A 26,309-nucleotide genomic window follows, 5' to 3' on the forward strand; every position below is an offset into this window, starting at 1 on the left:
GACACGTGCTTGCTTGGCAAGCAATGGAATTCGAGTCACCATCTACACCGACAGCCAATATGGCTATGGGGTAGTTCATGATTACGGGCAGTTATGGTCTCAAAGAGGGTTCATGACCTCTTCAGGCTCTCCCATTCGCAATGGAGAGTTTGTGCGCCTGTTGTTAGAAGCATTGCAATGCCCAGCAAGTATCGCAGTTGTAAAGTGCACCGCACATACCAAAAATGAGGACTTTGTTTCGAAAGGCAATAGATATGCTGATGAAGTTGCGCGGTATTGCGCGGAACAAGGGTACTCTTTCACAGAGGTGGATGTGGGTGGAATAAATGTAAGAACTGAATTAGCCATGATACTGGAAACTGTTGATACTTGGGATGAACTGTCAACCATGCAAGAAAATGCTCCTGATTCTGAAAAAGAAACATGGGAAAAGGCAGGATGTGTAATGGGTGAGACCCATTTTTGGGTCTCAGCAGACGGCAGAGCAGTGTTGCCCAATGAGATGGTGAGTCCAATGGCTAGACTCATACATGGTCCCGTACACTTAGGGAGAGATGCTATGCTGAGAGTGTTTAGACAGACTTGGTACAATCCTAAGTTTAGAATAGCAGCAGAAGCAGTGTGCCAGCGTTGTGTGACCTGTCAGCAGCTGAACGTAGGAAAAAGAACACCAGTTGCACTAAGTCACATAGGAAGGTCTGGAGGTCCATTCAATCGAATGCAGATAGATTTCATTGAAATGCCAAGGTGCAACCGCCTCCGCTATGTCCTGGTGGTTGTTTGTGTGTTCTCCAGATGGGTTGAGGCATACCCTACACGTAGGTGCGACACCCTCACAGTGGCCAAGTTACTGCTTAGGGAACTCATTCCTCGCTTCGGGGTGCCGGCCTTTTTGGAATCAGATAGGGGAACACATTTTAACAGCGAGCTTGTGAAGATGATTTGTGTTGCGCTAAATATTGACCAAAAGTTACATTGCAGTTACCGACCAGAAGCCTCAGGGATTGTGGAGCAGATCAATGGCACGATCAAGAGCAGGATAGCAAAAGTGTGCTCCTCAACGACCCTGAGTTGGCCTGATGCCCTGCCATTGGTTCTTATGAGCCTTCGTAGTACCCCAGACAGAAGAACAGGGTTGTCGCCACATGAGGTGTTAATGGGGAGAGCAATGAGGCTGCCATCTATCCCAGCTACTGCACTGTTAAATATCACAGATGATATGATCCTGGACTATTGTAAGGGGCTGTCTGACGCCATGCGTTCTGTGTCCCTTCAGGTGCAGGCTGCCGAGGTTCCAGCGTGCCAGGGCCCGTGCCATGACCTGTCTCCTGGGGACTGGGTCCTGGTAAGAAAACACGTGAGAAGAAGCTGTCTGGATATTCGTTGGCGTGGGCCCTTCCAGGTCATCCTGATCACGAACACAGCTGTAAAGGTGGGAGGCCTGCCCAATTGGATCCACGCGTCACATACGAAAAGGGTTCCAGCACCTCTGGAAACAGCTCCTCTCTCGGATAGACGTCCAGCAGAGGACCGAGAAGCCATAGAGGGGGCTAGCCAAGCTGTAGAGGTGCCAGCGGAAGCAGGGAACGAGTCTGACCAAGCTGAGGACGGTCAGTACAACAGCGAAACTGAAGACGCTACAGAAGGAGAAAGTAGCTGGGAGTACGAGTCAGACCCTGACAGGTCTGAGAGAGAGCGGGAACAGACAAGAAGAAGAAGGAGTAGAAGGGCACGTGGAGAAGCAAATTGGCCGCAAAGAAGGAGCTCTAGCCTGAGGTCAACTCCAGAAGCAACCCTTCATCCGATATCAGAAGACTCAGACCCCGAAGAAGGTGCTCAGGGCGCTGAAGCACCCGACCGAAGAAGGTCAAGAAGAGTGCGAGTGCCTAACAGAAGATACTCCACACCTGAGTGGACATATCTGGCGACAAATGTCTGTGAAACCGGAGACAGGGAGGATCCGAGCGGTGGTGGTGTCCAGTTCTGAGCCCATTATCACCGTGGAAATACGACTGTTGGTACCCGGTGTCGAACAAGAAGGGTCACTAACATTCATGCTCCCCAGACCTCCCCGCCTCAGCAAGTTAAAACACATGTTTCTTACAGAATTGCAATTCCCCGACTTTGGTACAACGATAACAGCACATGAAGAGCACAATCTTCGTTTGGAAATACTGAACTATGCTATTGAAGCTGCAACCACAAATCTGATAGTAGACTGTTAAAGGACTTTGTAAATAAAGCAAACAGGAAAAAGAAGATTACCTAGCGCCCAGGAAGCAGAGAATTTTAGGGAACTTCCCTTGAGTTGATGGAGAAGGGCTAGGGTTGTCTTTTTGAACTGTTAAAGAACTTTTTGCGAAGAAGGCTGTCAGCCTCCAGCTGTATGGACTCTAAAGACAAAAGGATTGAAAAGAGACTGTAAAGGAACGAGAGGAAAAGAACTTTTTGCTAAAGATAAGAGAGAGCTATATTGTCTGACGAAATGGAGGCCGGCACCCCGAACCGCAGAGCTAAATGTATAATAGGTACACTAATAGTAGGAGTGATAATATTAATAGCTTTAGTGGTAACAATTTCTTATGTAAAGGGACATGAGGAAGAGGCAAAGGTAACTGATGTGAAATCTGTAGAAACGCTTACACCTACTGTTGCTGGTGAGAAAAGGGAAAACACTCAAGAGAAAGCGTTATTAGCTGCAGAAGCCCGCAGGTTACACGTAGACGAGTCCCAAGGAGACTTTAGGTCAAATGCTTATGCTAAACTTTTATATGAATACGTGGATGCCATGGAGGTTAAGGATTGCTACGTCTGCATGCAGTTGCCGGCGTCTGTAGATGAGGGTATTAGATACCATCACCTCCCTCTGACATATGGCATTACATGTAGCTTATTGCTTAGTATATTTTATGAGAGAGATAGTTTTGAATACTATTTCTCCAATTATGATTCAGTGTTGCCAGAAGTCCCAAATTATAAGCAGATGAACAAATGGGATTACTGGAAGAGTGAAGACAGATTGGCCAAGTTCTTCATTCCTTGGATTACCTTAGATACTTCACATGCCCGTAGAAATAATCTGACATGCAAGGTGTCAGAAGTCGAGAAGAAGTTCATAGGGCAGGTGGATGATCGTTACAGGAGACAAAAGATTTTGAAAAAATCAGGACAAGGGAAAACAGATTGGACCGAGGAAGAGAAGTCACACCAGAGAAAAGGTAGTAGTGGTCCAATAGCTTTAGATAAAGCGCAGAGAGGAAAGTTATGTCTTCACAGAGCCAAAACGTATTATGAAAATGTATACGTTGGAGAAGTTGACTGTGAACATGCTTTTAATTTAGAGTACTACACTAAGGATTTCCTGAAGGGAATGCAAGTGATTCCAAATGTGTATTTTGTATGTGGAAGAAATGCTTATGTGAGACTACCTGACAACTGGTATGGATCATGTTATTTGGCAATTGTCTTCCCCAAAATATATCATGCACAGGACTTAGTGATCATTGAGGGTCAGACATCATCGAGGGGAAGGAGAGATGTAGGTGATGCCGAAATGGTTGGAGATGTCTTTGGAGCTATGTTCCCTCTTTTGGGAATAATCCTTAATGATGTTAAAATTAGACGACTGGCAACAGTTGTCGACAGGTTGTCTGCCAGCACTGCTCAGTCCTTAATGCTGGTAGAAGGAGAGATGCAATCGATAAGGGCTATGGTTCTTCAAAATCGTCTTGCATTAGATGTCCTACTAGCAAAAGAGGGCGGAGTCTGTAAGGCTTTGAAGGTCCAGGAATGTTGCACTTACATTCCAGACAATTCGAAGCCCCTTGAGAAGGTTATTAGGAACATAACTAATATTCACAAGGAGATCGAAGACTTGAGTAGAGAAAATGTCTGGGAAAAGGTGGGCCACGGAATGAGTGCAGTTGGTGGGTGGTTTTCCACCTTAGGCAAAAGCTTTGTTTGGTATATCCTAAAGCCTATCATCATAATATTGATCTGTGGGATAATATTGTGGGGATTGGTGAGGGTATTCAAATGGTACAGAGCAAGAAGGTCAGAAAGGGCCCAAAGAGAACAGCTGCAGAGATTGGCTGCCATACAAGATAATCAGTATAGGAGCCTGAGGGCTCTGGAAGCGCAGAGAATGCCAGCAATAACGTCAGTTTAAAATGTTAGTGATGACCCCGAGAGGTCATCAAAGGGGGGAACTGAGAGAGCGCAAACTGACTTAAATGTATGAGTGCACCACACTTACCTGTAAGAAGCACAAATCATGAGGAGAAATGCCATGAGTGCTAATAGTACATGCAATTATATTCTAAATGTATAGCTAATGTAGAGATTTAAGTAGAAGTGGAACTAATACAGAAATGTGTGACTCTATATGATTTTATTAGATGTGATTACTTTGAATCTATGTCGTGTAGCTGTTAAAATGTGGGATGGTATGCGGTTAAACGCAGAATGTGGTAGGCCTCAGGGCCAGAGCTGGAGCTAAAAGGGAAGGTGTTTCTTTTCACGACACAGATTGTTTTAATGTTTGGTCATTGCATTAAATGGGCCATGATTTATAAAATGTTTACTGAATAATAGAATAAGAGTATTAACAAGCTTTAATTAAATGAAGAAGTTGAATGCTATAATCATAATGAGAAATATTGTAGGCCTGAAATGTTTTAGCATTGATTTACACGTACATGTCTGGGCTGAGAAATGTTGCAAGCCTTTTTAGAAGTCTATGAGAGTTGGGTTCTTGGCGGCAGATATCTGTCTGCAACAGGAAAGGGGGGATCCAATTATAAATGAATGAATAGAGGTCTGTTCAGTGGACGGCCCAGACATGGAGGAGGGTTCTGGAATGTTTAAGGGGTGTCAGCGGGCCGGAGAAGAGCCTGAGAAGCAAGGTCAACTCTAACGTCTGAGGCCCAATACAAAGCATCATGGAAAAAGCCTGAAGCTACACCACGTGAGAGGCGTTTCGCAAGGGGCGTCTCAAATGTTGTTGACTGTTTTGTATTAGGGACAGCACCCCTGGGTGGAGTTAGAGCAGATACCTGAGGACCCTTTGGAGAGCGGATGGGTAGGCAGAGAGGGGTCATGACTGGAGAACTATAGGTTTTTCACCAAGAGACTTAGAGTGGGTGACTTCCCTTGGGGTCATTCACTGCTGACACCTTTGTTAGGTTGGGATTTGGTTAAGTAGGGATACCATCTAGAACAGGGTAGGGACGCCTAACCTGTGTGTTTTCCTCCAACCTAAATGAAGGAGAGATATGCGTCTATGCTGATAGCTTTATTATTCTTAGAACTTGTGTTAGTGATTTCTGTTGCTCGTCTGAGGGCTTTTCGAGAGCACATGTATGTAATTGGACCTGTGTATCTCGTGAATCTCATTCTGAGATGTCTGTATTTGCAGCTTATCATTTCCTTACAATAAACTTTTGAAAGCTAGAAGTTGTCTGTGGTCTTTGGGAGTAGAGTCCTTTATTGGGTGAACTAACTTGCAGATGGGTGTACTGTTTTCCTCCAAGACAGGCAACAAAGGTTCAGTCGACCAGATCGAGGTTTAGATCAATAGATATAAGGTATCGATCAAAATCTCGCCCTTTCAGTAACGAGAAGCCATAGAAGATTGGCGCTCACCATGTGTCGTACGCTAGGCCTAGAAATTCCATCAGGAACAAGGCTTTCTTTCTCTTGGCTCCAATCAGAAGCTCCTTCTCGGCTCCTCCCCCTCTGCTTAAAAAATAATGGTTTGCTTCACGAAGCATGCTCCGGCTGTCTACACCTCCACATAATACCTCAAGCTTTCTACTTTGGTGCCAGCAGCTTCCAGAGAAATCTGCAGCCGTCCTTTTCCAAGAGCTACCTGCGCGTTCATCTTCCATGAAACGGTTGGGAACAAGGGCTGAGGGACTGCCAGGTGCCACGCAAGTGAGCCAACTCATTTCATGCGTTGAGCAGTGTTGGCAGTGCCGTGCAGGACACACTGAGCTGTGGATTAGCCTCGCCATCCTGCACCCACGCAGAACATCCTGGACCGCACGCGAGGACTCATGTTCTGGTGGATCGTCCTGTGCAATGTCCTGCAGACTCACCTCCCAGGAAGGGGTTTCATCTGTGCCAAGAATCAGGAGATAAATAAAAATTGATGAAGCTGATTGCTGCTACTTATAAGGTCAGGTGACTTGACCAGTAGGATATCTTGCTTATAGCAGTGAACTATTGTCTAGAGGCACACGAGTGGCACAGAAGCATCACAGTCTGGAAGATCGTGATAACTGCATAAGCATGGCAACAAGTCTTTCAAACAAAACAAAACAAACACCCTAAACACTGTAAAACCACCATTGATTATACTGTGGTTTGCTTTGCCCTACACTAAAGCCAGCACAGGCAAAACATTGTCCTTTTTTTTAGTTCCAATTGTAGGTTTTGTTTATTTTGTTGGCACGATGCACATCCATAATAAGCACTTCCTAAAAAAACTCCACAACCTAGTTTCTGGCACAAATATAAATGTAGCTAAAAATGAGTAAGAGTTGATTTCCGTGCCCAGTCTGCCGTGGTCTCCATCATTCCCCGGTACCTCTCACAATTGCGCGGATTTCGAGCTGGTTGCAAGGTCGGTTCTTCTAATTAAAACCCCTGATTTATAAGTCAGTACCAGGTCTTGATGCCTCTCACTGCCGGCTTTGATGACCAACTCATTGCCGTGCCCTGACTCCTTCCAGTATCATCTGAGGATTTCGAAATCATTACCAGTCACTGATCTCTGCCACAGTCCTTCCAAATTCCTAAGTCACTGTCAGTCCCTGATTCCAATCAATGCTCTCTTCTTTACTACTAACTCGCCGCCAGACTGTGACTCCAATCATCCTAGCTTAATTTGTAAAAGAATAAGTGCCAGGGCCCAAGGTTCTGCTTAGAAGTCTGCAGCCTGTGCTACTGAAGGTTGAAGTTGCCAAATAACGTCAATTCACCAAATGACAGGGGTAGCGGAAGTGATATCATATGCCCTTTGACCTTCCCTTTCACTCACACACACATACTTACACACAGCCTCAGGGCTATAAGTTAGCCAGGCTTTAACCAGGTCTGAGCACCGGCAGTTTTTTAAAGGATGACTCAAAACGGGTCTCTATAGGGCTCTGTTTTGTGCCCTGGCACAGGCGGTCCGCTTTTTCTGGACTGCAGCAACAGCAGGCACATCGATGTGCGCTGCTCACACTGCTCACTTCTCACTAGTGGAGAAGTTACGGCATGACGTCATGCCAGGTGAGCGCTGTAGGGGAAGGAAAATCCTTTAAAGAGAGTCATTTTCTCTCTGGATTTCCATTCTCTTTTTGAAACTCAGAAGCAGCAACATTGTTGTGGCGTCACCAGGGCTTTAAGTGGAAGCTTTTTCAATATTCTATACAATAAGCCATGGTTACTGCTTATTTATGTTATACAACAATTGACAAAGCCAATAGTCCTGACTTGTTGTAGGTATGATGTTACACTGGTATCATATCTGGATGCAATGACAGAAATAGCAAAATATAAGTCAGGCGGCACACTATGCTAAGCACAGAATTTTAACGTTTAACCCATGCCCTTAATTACATTGGCCACGCCCCTTTGAGAGAACCCCAATATTTTCATCCCACTTAAAGCCCTGCTAACACATACACACAAATTTACACATATACACTCTCCCACACATAAACACACTCTCACCCGCAAGCATGTGCACAACATACATATAAAAGCATTTTTTACTACCTCAGCTATGGAATGGCATATTTCAACCTATTGTACTCCATTTTTATTACACTATTAGTGAATAATATATTTTATTTATTCACTATTAGTGTAATAAGAAAATTGACCGAAAATAAAAAGATCGGAGCCCCAGCTGCCCCTGTGTTCCTAGCCCTGAATTTGCCACCTCTGATGCCAGGGGTGGCAAAGGCAATGGCAATGCTAAGGGTAGCTAAGGGCAAAGCAGGGGTCGCAGCCGAGACCCCTGAACGACGTTCTTGTCTTTGTATTCTCGATTCTACCCCATGCCTCTTTTATTCACACTCCCTGCCGCTTCATTTCATACTTGCAGGTTCTTTTTCATCCTGGCTTTCTCACCTTATCATTGTTTTTCCATCATGCTTTAGCTCAGTACTCCCCTTACATGTCTTTCTCTCTCTCTTGTTCTGGGTCAAAGGCTGATTTTGACAAATTAGTACTAGTACCAAAAAAGAAGTGCTGGTGGGCCACACTTGGAACCACTGGCTCAAATTAACCAGTGCTAATTTCTGCCCTGATTTCTAACTCACTCTCAGGTCCTCATTCCATCACGAACCTCAACCTGATTTCTAAATCAGTGTCACATCCCGAATAATTTCCCTCAACCAGGGGGGTAGTTTCCATTGGTGCAGCAGCACCGGGACCCAGAGGTTGACTTGGCCCCACCATCAAATACTGATTGTTGCTGTATTTTACAATTCAAACTGCAGCCAGAAGGCCCATTTCCATACATGTCAGCATTGTGAAAGAGGGAAGATGGAGAAAGTGAAATTCAATGGGGGGGGGGGGGTGATTTATTTTCCCCTTTGACATTGAGCCAGAGGACATTTTAGGTGGGAGAAAGTTAAAATAAAGCTGTTTTTGACTTTACAAATCGTGAGTCTCCAGCCTTAATTTGGTCTGCGTTTCCTTCCTTGCACCAGGGCCCATGGCACGCTGACCATGTCACTGCCCTCAAACTGATTCCTAATTCACTGTCAGGTCTTGATTACAATCACTGCCCAGACCTTTATTTGTAACTCCCTGCCAAGCCCTGACTACAGTCAGTGCCTTCACCCAGATTTCTAACTCACTTTAGGGCCAGACCAGCAATCATTGCCCTTAACTTTAATTCTGATCTTCTACGTCACAGTCAGGCCACGGTTTCTCTCGGTGCACCTCTGATCACAGTTTAGTCCTTACCACCTGTGTTTGGAGTCTCCTTCTGTTTTTCGGGGACGCACCAAGAGATTTTTTAAATTTTCATAGAGTGCATATTACTGACAGCTGAGCCTGCTTTTACATTCAGTACCAAAGTGAACAGAGACAATGGTTTAAAATGAAAAGAGAGGATCAAAATTCATTTAAGGGAAATCTTTCCTACAAATTTGAAAACCCGGTTCTTCGAGGCACGACTCCATAACATATTACAATGTCAACTACCTTAAAAGGGCTATGAATGTAAAACCATGGGAACAAGCACTTCCATGCATGCACCAATTTCAGTTACATTTCGAAGAAAATTATTTTTCTCCAATCCCAGGACAAAGATGTTAAAATAATCGCCATAATCATTCCAGTTTAATCAAGGAAAACTATGCAAAAAAAACAACTCTACACATACCGAGCAGTAGCAGTGGACATTTAATAAGTATGATTATTAACCTACAGTTTGTAGAGAGAAATGAATGTATACCCTACAATCCCATAGAATTAATCATTAATTAATTATTGAATGATCACTTCTTTGTATGGTTTTAATTAACTATCAATGAAAATAATGTTGTTATTTGAAAGTCAAGACACCCTCAGTCGCTGGGCAGCAAACATTGTAGTGTACCACAGCACCCATGCCTAACATAGAAATAGTAGTAGTCATTTTAGCAGATATATTTTTGGGAAGAATGCAGCATTGCCGAAAGCATCCAGCTTTTAGGTGCCCAGTGATCTCAGCCAGACCACTAAACACCCCAGCCATGTCTCCATGAGAGCTGCCCTCTGCATCTTGGCCCTGGGGTCTATTAGCCAAGCAACCGTGAGACACCTGGCAAGAGGCCAGCCAGCACGTATGGATATAGAGTTGCATAAAACACCACTACAGAAGTTGTCAAAAGAACTGTCTGCATTGTATGTTATGGTGACAGCAGTGCACCAACTATATATTTGTTTGATTCTGCTTTTCATGGTGCTGATCTGATATCGGTTGTCATATGTTCTTGTTGTATGCTCTGCAATCCACAGAGGCAGCAAGTGTGTGCTTTACAAGAAATCCAATCAAATCATAAAGACCATGTAGACCCCGCTGCTACTTGCCCACCATTCACCAGCAAAGTTCATGTACTAATGATCTTCACTCAGCTCCTTCAAGCTTGGTGCACATATCCCTGTACTCCTCAGGACCCAGGGCCACACCGTTGTAAATCACGTGGGCTAACCCACACACCAGACAAATAGGGCTTGATTATAATGATGGTCGGATCGGCTTCCATGGTCCGATCAGAGGCGGTATGACTGCTTCGGTCTCGTCGGAAGTGGTCGGTCCAACCTCCGGATTACGATGCATGCCTCCTGTACTCCAACCAACTGCTGAAAGACCAGTGACTCCGACAGCCTTTCCCCGACCACCGAGATGGCAGATGGAGAAAAGCAGCATCCACAGGGCAGTACGGGGATATTCGACCATCGTTTGGATTACTATGTGTGTTTCTGATGCCCTGACCGCGGCGGTCTGACCCCCTGCCTTGAGTTGTCAGAAATGATGGATTTGGGGTGCATACTCACCCAAATCAGCTTATGCCCGACAGTCTACAGCGTGAATCTCTTTCTCCAGGTCCCCTTTACATCATGGCAGCTGAACCCCAAAGACTACGATACTGTGGGCACCTGAATACAGGTAAGTCTGAAGGTGGCATGTATCCCTATTGACTGGACTGTGCACAGATCACCATACTCCAGCGATGGGTACATGGTGCACAACCCATATCCCCACATATGTGTATACATATCACATGCTTCCTGTAATTTTGCACGCACTTGTAGCAACATATTCAGGGGTATGTGCAACACTGTTGATGAGATCTTTACGATAGCAGCGGTTGCATCATAATACTGCAGTGGGAACGTTCCCAGCCTCAGCGGTTGAAATCAGTTCGCGGCCACGTGGCGGTCGAATGGTCGGTCCGGCCAAAATTGTAATCAGGCCCTAAGTAACACTGTAGTACTCTGGGCTTACTTAATGCTTCCAGAGGATCCTATTTGATAGAGGCGAGAAGCCAACAAAAATACAAATATCGGTTTACCAGCATGAAACCCTCTATGCACCATCCCCTTGGAAAGGCAACTGAGGGCTTCAGCACTTTAGATGCAGTTTTTCAGTTTTTCAGCATTTGGAGAAGTACAAGGTCAATTTCGGAGTGACTGATGTTGCATATCATAGTCAAAATATGTAAACCTATCTAAAATGATAAAAATCAAATGTGTTCCACCTTTCCTTTATGGGAACTTAGTTAGCTACCACTTTTTCAGAGATTGTTGGGTGCCAGATATTTCAACAAGGTTAAAAGCTGTTGGTCTCACCACCCGTAGAAGTCCGGATCTCCTAAGAGTATTGTTGGGATCATCTTTGAATTCCTTTTTGTAGGATTTAATTGAATCTGAATTGGAGAACACCATTATTAGATCCAAAATATTGAAAATGAAAATACAGGAAAAATATCTGATGGCATGCCAGTTTTCGTTTTTTTTCTGATAAAGCAGCACTAATCAAAAGGGGAAATATAAAATGGTGTTCTTCATGGCAACTTCGATGTTTCTTAAAAGGCTTGAGATAGACAATAGCTGGGAAGAGGTGTGTGTTCTCATTGAAGAAACAATAACAGGCGGAAGGCTCCAATATAGAACTCTTTCTAGAAGACTGGTTCCTTGATACAGTACTGGGCGGTAGGAGATCCACATTGTTTTCTGTGGAATGGATCCACAGGGTTCCAGGCCAGGCACCTTCACCTCGCTCCCCACCTAGGCAAGTGGTAGACTGCCTCTTTAATTATAGAGATCCAAAAGCCCCTGGGGACTGGACAATGGGCTGGTGAACATGTATCCAGACTACACTGCAGAAGTGCAGAGACATAGGGGGTCCTTTATGCCGGTAAAGCAATCACTGCAGTGCTCAATCATGTTCCCAGTCAAACTATGGGTAGTGGATGCTGGTTCACACTTGTTCACGAGACCTAAGGCTGCCTGGGAATGGCTAGAAATGAAGTGAGTATCCATGCCGCCTCGTTTAACGTGCCAAGCTGGAGGCTGGAGCTGATGGTGCTCCAGATTGTGCCTGAGCAGACCTCCCAGGAGCAAGCCCACTACTTAGCTGGCAGCGCAAGAATGCGTTATGTCTGTGGCAGAGCTGGAGACTCGGTGCAGCTTGTCTCAATTGTCCACCAGCCCTAAGACTGTTTCACCTTAGTGGGGTCTGGCACTCGCGCTGTAGCACATCCCAGCCGAACTTGTCCTGAACTTCCTTGATGACATCTAATCAAGTGATATGATTCCCTGGACTGAGCCTTTGACTTTGGTAATCTCATTGAGGTATTGGGTTGGTGAGCCTTGGGATTGTACCTGCTGTATAGGGCATATGTAATAACTACATAGAGGATTGGTTCAGTCTCCCGACTACCAAACTATTTATTAATGCATGAATCCCCGCAACTTAAGGTGGATCAAACTGTTTGGTTACTTATTACCTTGTTACGGTTGCAGAATAGTTGGGTTCTAACCAGGGAAGGGGAGTTTGGGTATTACTTTTAAGTTTCCACATTGAGAAGCTACAATATCATGACCGGGGGGAGAGACCTTCACTGGGCTTCATAGGGGTTTGGTTAACAGGGACGATGTGCATTGGAACATTAACATATCATGACAAAGAACATATACCCACATGCAATATGAGGTTCTGTGAATTCTGAACCCACGGGTTCCATTTTGTGTATGGCAGCCATTTTGTGGTTGCCCTCACATAGGCCATGAATGTGGCTGAAACTAGTCTTTTAAGGACATGTAGACCTTAGCTTGAGTTCATGCTGACTCCTGTTTGACCTGAGTGAACTGACCCTGTTGCCTGAAGCTGACCTTGTTAAACCAGTTCCTGCCCTTTAGCTGATCAAGATTGAGGATCAAAGCACAGGACATTGTAGAGTTTGGTATGCACACACACACCCCTTAGCCTGCTTCTTATCTGTTTCTGTTCCTTCATTTATGGTCTGTTTATGATATGGGTTGTGGTCCTTTCATTATGGGTTTGTCCGGCTTGTGTAAGAAGGAATGTTAGGTATTTTGCATGCTTGCAAAAGCTAGGACTGCCCCTTACTTGTATGCTGAAGTTTGTAACCCTGAGAGCATATAAAAGGCCTCTGTTCTCTGCACTCTTCAGACTGCCTCATTCAATGGCTACGGCTTCTGTGTGACGTAGCCTCACTTATTAAATTTAATAAATATGTCTTTTCATATTGCAGCTTCTGTGCCAAGTTCTTTTTTATTAGTAAGTATTCCCTGAGAATGAAGATTTCAGTTCTTCAAATGGCGCGGCCAACGTGGGCTTCATCAGAGAAGTGACTTTCTGAAGGAGTGATCTTGTCAGGAGACTGAAATCTACTAAGGAGGTACTCTCTGCACAGGGATTCTGGAGATTCTTTGATTCTGCAGCCCAGTATATTTCTGATCTTCCTGATTTTGATCCTCCACATGATGTCACTCCTGACTGAGAACCTTTTTGGCGTGAGTATTCTAAAAAAGACCGTTAGGTCATGTAGAACTTGACAGTTAGAATTTGGATAACCTTTTGATTAGTAAAAATAAGAAGTACAAGTGGGTCGCTCCCACGACTTTGTTTGGTTTCTTGGTTTTGATTTGGTTATTGCAATTACCAAAGCCGAGGGGTTTGGTTTCTTGGTTTTTGATTTGGTTATTGCAAATTACCAAAGCCAAGGAGCTCGTATATTTGCGAGTGTATTGGTAGAGATAACCCCTTGAAGTTTGAAGCTAGATTAGTGAGCTATAAGATGCCTAATCTTAGCAAATTTGGGACTGTAGCTTTGGAACTTTGGAATTTGTGTTGGCCAACTTTGGATTTGTATAGGTTTGGATATGCGAACTGCAATTTGTGTAGGCAGGTAATGAGGAGATATTTCTCCATTTGGTTTAGTTGAACGGTGCACGTACGAAAAGTACCTTAAGCACCACTTTGATTATAATACTTGCGTATTCCGCAGTATTTTTTGGCATGCCTGTTTGTAAGCTCACATGGAAAAATGTGTTGCTTTTTTGGAAGGTACCATAGTGTGATGTAAAGTAAATTAGCCGGCCCCCCTAAAGGGAATATCTAAATAGGTTTAGATTTACAAACATATTTCTTCCTTGGTGATTTTGTATCCCCAGGGAATTAAAATATGACATAATACAAAACAAGGATCATTTGTTCTGCGCAGTTTTATGAATGAAGATATGCAGAACGATTTTGTTTGGTGTTCTGCTAGCCAAAGCTAGTGAATTGAGTGTATTTTCGCTTCTTGGACATACAACAGTCTGTTGGGCTGTTTTTGCAGTCCTTTGAAACACTATTGAGAAGCGTTTCTTGTAAATATGACTTACAACTAGTATTTATAAATGGTTTGGTTTAAGTACAGTCTGTGGGCTGTCCTTGGTTTCTGTCCTGAGTATTGATTTGTGGGTTACATTTGTGTTTAAATGTCTATGTGGGTTTCCCATTAGTGCAACTTCTGTAAGTACATAGCGATGGCGCTATTCACGAGATGCATGGCTAAAGCGCGCTGTATTGTGCGTCCTGAGTGTTTTGTCCCCTTTCTGTTTATGTCTGAAATGAGCTCAATGTCTGTTCGTGGTTTTTCTTGATGTTTTCAGTCTATTAAGCAACATTTTGTAAGCATATTCTTGGGTCTGTTGCTAAATAAAATTGTCCTTTTTAGAAAGAAAAAAATGGCGCAAACATTTTGTCATGTTTCAAGTTAGGCGTCTGTGCTTGAGCTTATAAATGAATGCGTCTAAAAATGATAGGCAAGGGATGCAGCTTGCTCTTATATGTTGAATTATAAAAAATAATTGGGTTTATTAAAAAAAATTTAATTATGAAAAATAATTATTAAAAATAAGTGCTACAAAATTCGTTTTTTACTATTCATGAAGCTTATTGCTCATACTATGACATCCTAGCATTAACATTTAATTTAAGTTGTGCTACACCGCATAATGAGAACATTAGCATATGGAATTTCACTTAGCGCAGGCGTACAAAACTCATTTTTCTAAAGATTTACATGGGATATGTCTGATTAAAAATATCTGTAATATATAAAGAACATTCTGAGGATGATTAATATGTAACATACTTATAAGATATTTATTTTTAAGTGCCCCAAATATCAAAGTCGAATTTGGGTATTTTTGCCATTTAAAATAGCTTTAAAGTGCCTTAGGTTTCAGTAAATGCATACATTTAGGTATAAAACACAAATTTGCAGGTTGTTCCCATTTGGGGTTACGTTTAATGGCTCAGTGAGCCAATGTGCCTGGTCCAGAGGTTTGAGTTTAATATCAGGGTTGAAGGTTTTAACTCCAGCTGGACTTACTGAAATGTTTATCTATTTAAGGTTGCTGAAATGAGTACCATTGCATAGGGTAATAACAAACATCTGTTCTAAAGATGGTATGTTATGTTATTATGTTGTGCGAATTATTCACAGTAAATGTTTTAATAATATAAGTATAGAAATAAATTATAGCCCTTAACAGGAGTAATATATATAACATGTGTTTTAAATAGAGTGAATTATTGCAGGTTAGGAGGAATCCGGAAGGCCTTTTGACTTTGTCAGCCTCAGAATGAGCAGAGGGTGGGGGGCTAGTAGAACTGCAGAGGTTTGCTCAAGTCCCGCTGAGGTGTTATCTTTAGTTTTCCTGTAAAAGATGGAAGAAGGCTGTCATGTTGACATTTGTGACCTTTTAAATTAAGGCCTTGTCTCTGTGAAATGCAAAATGACCTTGCTAAACAGGCCTCTAAAAGGAAGGGTTTCTGGTTTCTCCACAAAATTAAAGAACTTAATTCCAAAGGGAAAATATGAAACAGGTTTCTTTGAAAGTCCCAACACATGCTAAATGCTCTGCAGAAATGATATATTTGTATCTCTGCCTCTAAAAATAATGTCTGCTACTTGCTTTTATTTGACCGAAAATGAAGCATTGCATTAAGTCTTAGACATAAAATAAGACGAAGCTTTTTATTGAAATTTTGAAGGCTACATGCCTAAGTGAGAACGAATTGTGGCGCAAGGCTAACATGGAGTGTCAGTGAAAGGATTTTACTTTTGGAAAGATAAAAGGGCTTCATGTTGCAAGGTGACTGACAAGATGGTAACAGTTAAGTAATGGAAATTTATTTTTGTGTCTGTTAATGTGTATTATGTTTTGTCTTCTGATTAAAAGTTATAATTGATGTCTGTTTTTATGAGAAATGTCTCTCTTTTGTGTGTTGTGTATTTTTTTTTTTGCTTCTGCGAACAGATCATTCATGGATTGTTCTGGGTGATTTTAAGGCTGACAAGACACGTGAGTTTGGTTGGTTAAAATGAGATGTGTTTTTGCGTAACTCCTTTGGAAAGAAATGTCCATGCGTTTTTCATGTTTGTGTATTTGGTTCTATCATGAATTGTTCTTGCTGGTTCTGTGTGTCTGAAAGTTGTATTTGACAGCAGATATCCACTAATTGGTGATCTACTGTCAAAAAGGAGGGTAAGGATTTTAAACTTGACAAATTAAGAAGGCCTCAATAGTGGGTTTTGGGCTGCAGGTTCACAGTGAATAAAGTACAGGACTTGAAGTGGGTGCGTCACCGCTCATTTACATATGTTATTGTCTTGTCTATGTTTTTTGTGCTTGATATACAGCGAGTATATCTGATGGCTTGACATGTCCGTTTTGTGCGTTTTTTTTGCATGTTTTTGTTTTATGTTGCTGCTTATGATACTATTACAAGTTTACCTGTGTTGTGAAGGGATATACACGACGATGTGTATCCTGCAAACAGTTGGGTAGATTTGCTTTGACACTAAATTTCACAGAAAAACAGACAACACTTCATCAGTGTATGTCAAATTTGGCTTTAATGGTATTTGAAGGAAAATAAAAAAAGAGATATACAGAATCAAAGTGTGTCACATGCTGTTAGTCACGTACTGCCCCTCCCCTTAAGGAACAGGCAGCCCTAAAATTATGTATCCTGAATTGGACGTAAGGATAAATTATAGATCTGTGACTTTTGTGCATGGTGACCTAATTTTTATATTACATTAGTCAGTTTTGTTCTGCTTCCTAAGTAGTGTATGGCCTTGTACCATAAAGGAAACCAGGTTTCATTTTTCCCTGAAGAAGGAACTGGAACATTAGCTGAGATTACCGTATATGGTGTAGCGGCCAGCGGTAGAGTTTAAATTTGTGTATTATTTTGACCTTTTGTGTATCACCCATACTCTTGGTATTGTGTCACATGCCTGACTATCACCCAAGCGCATCGTGCCTAGTTATTGGGATTTTAGCTGTGTCCTAGTTCCATTTCCCTTTTCCATATTCTTTTCACCAGTTATCCCATTTCTTTATTGTGGGTGAATTATTCAGGTTTGGATTTGGATTTGGATTTGGATAGGGATTTATAGAGCGCGTAGCTACCCTAAGGCGTCCCAGCGCTGACAGAAGACCTATCTTACCAAGGAAGAGATGGGGACTATGGGAAGAGCCATGTTTTTAGATGTCTCCGGAAGGCAAGAAGATTGTGTTCTTTCCGGATAGAAATTGGTAGGGAATTCCACAACTTCGGGGCATTATAGGAAAACAGTCGCCCCCCTGAACGAGATTTTTGTGGAAGAGTATCCCTTTTCACCTCAGAGCATTGATGAGGATCACCACTGTTTTACCTGAACATATAATAAGTTACTGAAATGCATAGGAGCCATACAAAATTGTTACTAGATAATTTTAGGATTTGCTTTCTGCTTAGAGTTATGAAAAATTATAACTTTGTTTGTAATAGTGGTCATTACTTTCTCCTGTTGTCCATATGTTCTTAATAACATGTTTTGTAGTGTTTTCAAGCATGATGTTGTCTCTGATGGGTGGGATTGTTTTTGCTACCCAGTTGACATCTGTACCCACCTCCCAACCTATGTCTCTTCCTACTACTACTTCTTTGCATTCTTTCCATACTTTACCTGAACATGAACTGGTTAGGAGGTCAGAGTTTACTAATAATTCCTTTGTACAGCTTCTGCATCAACACCAGTTAGTAATGAACACCACTAATTGTTGGGTGTGTGGTCTTACAGATAGAGGTATTCCCTATTTGGTTCTGTCATTTAGTTACAATGGGTCTGTATGGGCATATCAGACGATGTTTTATGCCAACAAAGTCTATCCCTTGCGTTCCAGGAAAGATAACTCGAGTAATAATGCCTTCGTGAAGGGAATAACGGATAATATTGACATCGGTTCAGATACAGACTGAGTGATTGCCTATGTAAGGGCAAAAGGAGAGGCTGAGGTTCTGGGAAATCTGGACCCATGGGTTCCATTTTGTGTATGGCAGCCATTTTGTGGTTGCCTTCACATAGGCCATGATTGTGGCTGAAACTAGTCTTTTAAGGACATGTAGACCTTAGCTTGAGTTCATGCTGACTCCTGTTTGACCTGAGTGAACTGACCCTGTTGCCTGAAGCTGACCTTGTTAAACCAGTTCCTGCCCTTTAGCTGATCAAGATTGAGGATCAAAGCACAGGACATTGTAGAGTTTGGTATGCACACACACACCCCTTAGCCTGCTTCTTATCTGTTTCTGTTCCTTCTTTTATGGTGTGTTTATGATATGGGTTGTGGTCCTTTTATTATGGTTTTTTCCGGCTTGTGTAAGAAGGAATGTTAGGCATTTTGCATGCTTGCAAAAGCTAGGACTGCCCCTTACTTGTATGCTGAAGTTTGTAACCCTGAGAGCATATAAAAGGCCTCTGTTCTCTGTACTCTTCAGACTGCCTCATTCAGTTGCTACGGCTTCTGTGTGACGTGGCCTCACTTATTAAATGTAATAAAGATGTCTTTTCATATTGCAGCTTCTGTGCCAAGTTCTTTTTTATTAGTAAGTATTCCCTGAGAATGAAGATTTCAGTTCTTCAAATATTATCTCCTGGAATATTTGAGGAATGGCCACTCTCTGTGTCGCCATTTGATCTACTCTTATTTGTGCTGTAGGAGGGCACCTATTGTTCTATTACAAGAAACACACATGACTGCCCCAGATATTCCTAAACTGGGTGCCGGGTTTTTGTGGTGGTAGAGGGGAAACTAGATAGAGTACTGATTGCCTTGTTTGTGCCTTATGCATCCAATAGTAACTAGCAGCAGTTTTTAACACAATTACCTCCCACGATATTACAAAATCTGGAGACAGCGTGCCTATGGAGTCAGTCCTCAATAATATATACAAGATATCCATAGATAGGTAATTCCCCCGCAAGGGATGGCAGTAATAGGAGCAGCCGGTGATTTCAGGAACTGGCTCACACACTGACAGCGACAAGACATTTCATGGTCAATGCATCCCAACTTTAGCAAATACTCCCTTTTCTCCCTCTATGCCAGCTACATACAAGAATATATTTACTCCTAGGAAACCCCTCCATGGCAACTCGGGTCCTGTCCTCTCAATACCTGGGCTGCACACTGTCCGTCCACAGCCTCATTCAACTGACTGTGCAATGGGGCAGAAGGTGAGTGTCAATACCCACTTGGAAATTGTACACACCAGCACTGCAAGATGGAGAATTTCGTGAAACCATAGGTACCAATGTTATTAATTATTTTGAGGAGAATGGGGGGGTCTTTCTTTTCGGGTGTGGAATGGGATGCCTTTAATGTCATTATACGGGGTCTGTGCATCAAAACCTCCTATGGGGTACGTCACACGTTGCAGACGCAACTATTGATCTTGAAGATGCTAAACGGGAGGCGGAGATGCGGGTGGGTAAGCGAGTAGGCCATGAAGAGGAGGTCAATCCCCCCAGGAGGAAACACAAGGAGGCGGTGGCCAGACTTGGGAGACTAGATTATGTGGAGTTTTCTGGCCACGCAACATGCAGAGGGGGACAGAGTGGGATGGGTAGTAGCATGGCTTGAAGTCGACTGCCCCTAGACACCACATAAATGCTATTAGATTCCCAATGGGGAAGTCTTGAGCACGCAAACTGACATTAACCAGGTCTTTCTTGACTATTATACAGCGCTTTATTGGGAGGAACCGGGACAAGAGGGTTCCTCATTGATCGAATATATGGAAAACTTACCCATCCATCCCACAACTTAATCCCATACAGCTTCATACTTTAGACAAAGTGCTGATTGTGGAGGAGGTCCACCTAGTAATCAAACAGATAGCATGCAATAAAACTCCTGGGATTGATGGACTCCTGGTGGTGTTCTCTTCCACTCACAGAGCCACTCCTGCTTTGAAACTCCTACGGGTGTATCAACAGGCTAAGGACGAAGGCGCACTCCCACTGTCTATGCGAGAGTCGAGGATCTTAGTCCTGCCCAAATGGGGGAGGGATCCGTTGGAAGTGTGCTCACGCAGATCCTTGTCCCTCCTGAATATGGGCTATAAAATCCTCTGGAAGGTCATTGCTAATAGGCCGCTGCCATACCTCCCCACTCTGGTTCATCATGACCAGACGGTTTTATCCCTGAGAGAAATAGGGTCTTAAACCTAAGACGTCTCTTTTGACTCATGGAAGAAAATTCATAGGTGCCACCACCGCACAAAGCCATTTCTCTATTTTTGAAACTCCCTGCCTCTCTCACTGAAGGCAAGGTGGAAATAGAAAAAATGCTGGTATTACCCAGAATATTGTACCACTTCTCTGCAAGCCCAGTTTGCCTGCCCAGGTGTTTTTTCTGTGATTTGGAATCTGTCCTCTCCAACCTGATTTGGAAGCCTGGTTGGAAGAGGGTGGCACTCGGCTAACTCTATGCCCTGCTAGAGTGTGAAGGCCCCAGGAGCTCTAAACTATGAGCTGTATTGCGCAGCCACACAGCTGCAATGGCTGATTATCTGGTGCTTCGACCCACCCCCCCAGAGCGATTGCTCATAAAGAGGTACTGAGGGGATTGCCCTGTAGTGGACTGGCTCATGGACCACCCGCGGCCACATGTCAAACTGGCCGCTTGGTTAAAACAGCTACACTTATGTTCAACTTAAACATCACCCACCCTACTTACTCCCTGAACCTGCTTTTATGGGTACTGTCGCTCTACGGTTGGTGGCTGAACAACACAACATCAGAGCATGAAGAGACGCCGGTCTCACGGTGCTCAGCGACCAGTACATGCACAAAACCTTACTATCCTTTCAGAAACGTATTGATGATCAATATGCCCTGGAGGACAGCCAATAGATCCCAACCCCTTGCAGCCACTACCCTGGTCACCCATGGCAATAATAGGAATGCGGTTACAACGCTCTATGAAGCGTTGATTGCTAACTCCATTACAAATTTCCCAACCCTAAACGATGGGTGGCCTACTTCGCGGGGCCCTGACCTTACAGAGAGACAGTAGGATACTGTACTCAGGCAGGTGCCTAGGGTGTCCAGGAACCTCCGTTTGAAATATACTCAATTTAATTACACTGGGCATACCTTACTTCGGTACGCATTCCTTACATGTTTCCAGAGGCGACCCCCGGGGGCCCCCGTTACCCATGCCTGGAGGCATGCTATGGACCTGCCCCAGTATAGGGTGATTCTGAGAAGAGGTGTCGTCCACACTGACTAAAATAGCCACCTGGACTCTGCTGGTTGACCCCCTGTGGTGCCTCCTGGGAATCACAGCGTACACATGCAAAACAGGTACGCTATAAAGTTCATTGGCTTTGCATATGTCCTAGCAAAAAGGCGTATTACCATGGCTTGGAAATCCGCACAACCCCCGCAGGTGACTCTGGACAGAGAACCTGCTAAAGTGGGCAAAAGCGGAGTTCACGGCTTGCCACATGCAGATTTCACACCAGAGGGTTGCACCACAATTAGACACATGGGACATACATCTGGAAAAACTAGCGGCTAAGTCTAATGTCCGACCTCCCAAAACAATTATGCACCCCCCCCTCCAACCTTAAGTGACTGTTTTGTTGAAGCTGACAATGATTCCCCCTTTCACCGGGTATAGCGCTCCCCCCCATTAGTGGATACACAGTAAGATCATTAACATGAATCCCCACATCATTAAGACCCTCCCTAAGGCAAGATGAGCAATGGATCCTGCGGAGTTCTGCTGCCCCCGCAGCATAAGTAGTAGATTAGCTTATCGGTTCTCAAATTGCAAAGTTCCTGCCCCTGTTGGGCAAGCTTATAGACTAGTGGTGATGCGTTCCGGCAAAGGGAGACATACTGACGCTGTACCCGCTGGGTAGAATGTGTTACTTCAAGACGGGTTGAAGAGACATTGGAAATGTGCTGTATTGTTATGGAATACTTGTTGCCAATGTTGTTTGGCATCAGCTCATGACAAACCTGTACTTGCTGTATAATCGTACAATTAAATTTTAAATGATTGCTACAACTGTCCAATTTAAATGCTTAACCACTGATAAAGAATTACCTGTAAAAACAAAATTGTGCATTTGGAGGCCGGTTAGCAAAGGAGGGAGGCTTGCAGAGCTGGGAAAATACATTGCTGAAGGTGGGGCTTATGTAGGGGAATGACTGGGATTTTACTGTGAAATAGAAGGAGCAGATTACAAACGCTCTATACTGATTTAAGGCAAATCCCCATTGAATGGGCCAACAGAATGGGAGAGTTAATGAACCCACTAAAGATCAGAAGCCCTTCCACCTGGCTGTAGAGGAAGAGCCGCTTACAAGGCACCCACCTATCAGTCTCATCTATCTACTTTGAGTTTTGATGGGTCTGGCCATTGGGAGGGCAGGGAGGAGTGACCCTGGTTATAGGCCGATACTAAATGTTTAGGTTTTGAAAGAAAGATTCCCTGGAGAGGTGGGTGATAGCTACCATAAAGACAGGGAGGTGTACCCTGACTTCATGTGGTCTCAAATGTCAATAAAATGTCATCTGACTATGAACTGGAAGCTCTTAAAGCCTATGTCTGTGGTGTCAGACTTAATTAAAATGTTAAACTTAAGAAACAATGGGAAGAATCTGAGAGCAGATGTATGTGGTTCAAGGAGTTTGAGAGTGAACATATTACACGTATGGGGAGCCATTAGTGAAGTCTGGTGAGGGACCACATCAAAGGGGCATTTAGGAAACAATTTTTTTACAGTGGCTTGATTTAAGAGAATACTATTTTTGGGTATCTGGCTTCTCCACTACCTCTTATTTTGGACAACTTGACTGGGGACCAGTATATCCTGTGGAGTGTGAAAATGTGGTTTTTCCATAGTGAAGCAGATTTGATCAATGGGTAAAGCATGTCTAAAGATACTTGCCATAAAATGTTCAGCTCCTCATCCGGCAAGCACTTCTCCCAGACCAAATGAGAGGGATCCAACTTCCTGTCTATTGCCGTAAGGAGATAGTTGTACCAAAGTGCAACTTCGTTTTTCTTTGCGTCCCAGGAGACAGACGACATCCACATGTTGTCTACCTGTCCATTACTGAAAGAGTTCTGGGACAATGTGGGTAAGACCTTGTCAGATGCATTGGGAAAAGATTGGCAGTAAACCTCTCTTTAATCCTGTTTGGTATTGTGCAGTCAACTGAGGGTATGGATGGTTTCTCGGGGCTGCAGCTGTGTTTTACTTGATTCTCTTAGCAAGAAGGGAAATATGTATAAATTGGTGCCAGGTGGCACCTCCAACATGGAGGGGCTGGTGGAATTCTGAGAGATTCTTCAGAGACTTAGATCAAAAGGTTAACTGCCATAGAAAAAGAAATGAGCTTGATTTATTTTGGAAGCTACTAGACTCTGAATAGCAGGTTGTAGTTGGAATAATGTGTCCAATGATTACACCTCTTGGTCAGCTCATGATGTATAGTGCGGCCTGGGTCTCACAAGAACATCAGCTGAGTTCAGACCCCAAGATATAAGCTATTGGGACAGTTAAGACTGAGAGGATGCTTATTCCATGGAGGTTATATGAGGACTAAAAAACAACAACAACAAAAAGAGAATACTAATGTATGGGTACAGAAAATTCCTAGGATGAGGAGAAGCCAAGCTAAGAGGCATCTCAAACGAGTCTGCAGCTTAGCGGAGCTATTGGTATCTTCAGCTGGTGAAAGGTGTGTCTGCATTCTCTTTGTTTTACTTGGAGCTCCATCAGGTTGATAGAGCATTGAGCCTGGAGAGTGCAAGGAGAATGTGAGGGGATTTGATCGACCTACGTTGGCGGCTGCACATGGGGCGGATCTAGCATGTCCTTCTACACTTGAGGAAGCAGTTAACAGTAAGAGCAGATCCGCAGAGAGAATGTATAGTACCAGTGCTTAATTTGTAAACAAATAAGTGCCGGGCCCTCGTCAGGAGGCCACTGCATTTTGCACCACAGATTCCCACTGTACTTACTCAACTACTACCATCACACTGCTACAAATGTGACAATTCGGACTGTTTGAGGCAGACAAAGCCTGAAGAATGGCTTGGATGGCAGGTATTTGTTATTTTGAATGTATATTGAATTAACAAACAACTGTTTTTCTGCTCATCTTCAAATTACACAAACAGCACCACCATGTGGTAGCTGTCATAAGTGCAAGTTCGGCCAATTAAGTGCTGGTGACAAGCATCAGAAACCACCGGCACAAATTAAGCACTGCATAGGACCACCATTTTTGAAAATTTTATAAATATTCTGAGTACATGTTCATACGAAGGGGCAGGTTTAAAAAAAATATACACAACGCAGTGCAGTACACCAAGAGGCTGCATTGCTTGAAAGGGAGGGAGCAGGAGAGCGGCATATCTTTAGAGATATGTCTCTCTCCTCCCCTCTCCCTTGCGCCCCGCTGATTTCAGCTGCCGAGCGCCAAGCACACACTCTTGGGCTTAGCACAAGGCTGTGTGCGTGAGTCTAGCATAGGTTTTGTACAGGAAGGGTGCCCTTTCTGAACAGCATACCATGCCTAGACAGGTTTTTAAGTTTTCCCACTTTGTAAAGTGTGCTGCAAAGTGCAGCACGCATGCAAAGTCAGAAAAGAAAGGGGAAATCATACTAGCACCTCCTTTGAAGTGGCATTAACTTTTGGCGCTAAACCTTGTCTACAATTGTTTGTAGATAAGCTTTTGCGTCAGAAGGCATGGGTGGTTGCATCGGAACGCCCATGTAACGCCCCTTTGGCGCTAAGTAACCCAAAGCAGTGCTTTGTGCTACTTTTATGGTACTTTCCAGAGCAAAACAAGTATTGTGCTGGAAAGTAAATTCCTCAAAAACATTTTGTGCTGGTTAGTGTCACTTTTATCAATTGCGAAAAATTGGGACCCCCTGCAGAAAAGGCTAGACCCTAGTGCAGGGAAAGTACATACTGAGAACAAAAAAAACTAGGCAATTAACTGGTCATATATTGACCTATTCTAGACACATTGATATAAGCCGTGGCTCAGTGTACTCAACATTTATATTAAAAATCGAATTTTATTGATATTAATTCATACTAAAAACGGTTTTGTAAGACAGACAAAACATACTGTACAACATAACATAGACATATGTACATAATATGGACACAAATAAAACAGTAGTTAAATCCAGGCAATTTAAATATTAATACAAAAAAAACATAAATATGTTTGTTTCATATTGAGACATCATGGCTTAGTGATGAAGCAATTAATGGATACAGCTTGCACCAGCCCATTTGGCCTGTTAGCGCTGCCTAAAACAGAACCAACTAGAAGCTATGAAAGTGGAGAGAAGATGTGGTGTAATGGCCAGAGCTGCTGACTTTAATAATACGGACACTTGTAAAGCGCAACAGCTACCCCAACCAGAGATGTTTCGGCGCTGACTTTGAAGCTGGTAAAGCAGGTTTGAGTCTTAGCGTCCGCTCAGCATCCTGTGATCTTGGACAAATCCCTTAATCTCCCCGTAAATAAATGTGGCCTTAAATGGTGCTCATGAAAAACGCAGGTGTTGATTAAGTGCTGGTGCTGAGCACCGGACACCACCGGCTCGAATTAAGCACTGCCGTGCTGGGGTTGAAGACTGATGTTTATGCCTTGTTTTTAAACTTCCAGGCTCTTCGGATTTCGTTTTCAGACTTTGATCTAGGCAAAGGCCTTGTGCGATTGCCATCTCTGGAGGGTGAAGTAAATATTATAATTTCCAAACACAGAAGTACATTACTGCAGCAAAAACACAAACACCTGCTAGGGAACCCTGAAGGTGTGAAACCAATGAAATACCGAAAACAGAACAAAACTTCCTCATATGAATTCTTTCATTTTTAAAGGAATTTCACAGACCACATACTATTGTTTTTGCATACAT

The 26,309-nt window shown here is 43.3% G+C and overlaps 1 protein-coding gene across 1 annotated transcript in view; it reads right to left on the reverse strand.

Annotated features, from left to right (window-relative positions):
- The window catches only part of LOC144769675 (potassium voltage-gated channel subfamily KQT member 1-like), a 1,318,465-nt gene that overhangs the window by 1,147,847 nt on the left and 144,309 nt on the right, over positions 1-26,309 (reverse strand). The window lies entirely within an intron of this gene.

The sequence above is a fragment of the Lissotriton helveticus genome, chromosome 1_1, assembly GCF_964261635.1.
Source record: "Lissotriton helveticus chromosome 1_1, aLisHel1.1, whole genome shotgun sequence".
Lineage (NCBI taxonomy): Eukaryota > Metazoa > Chordata > Amphibia > Caudata > Salamandridae > Lissotriton > Lissotriton helveticus.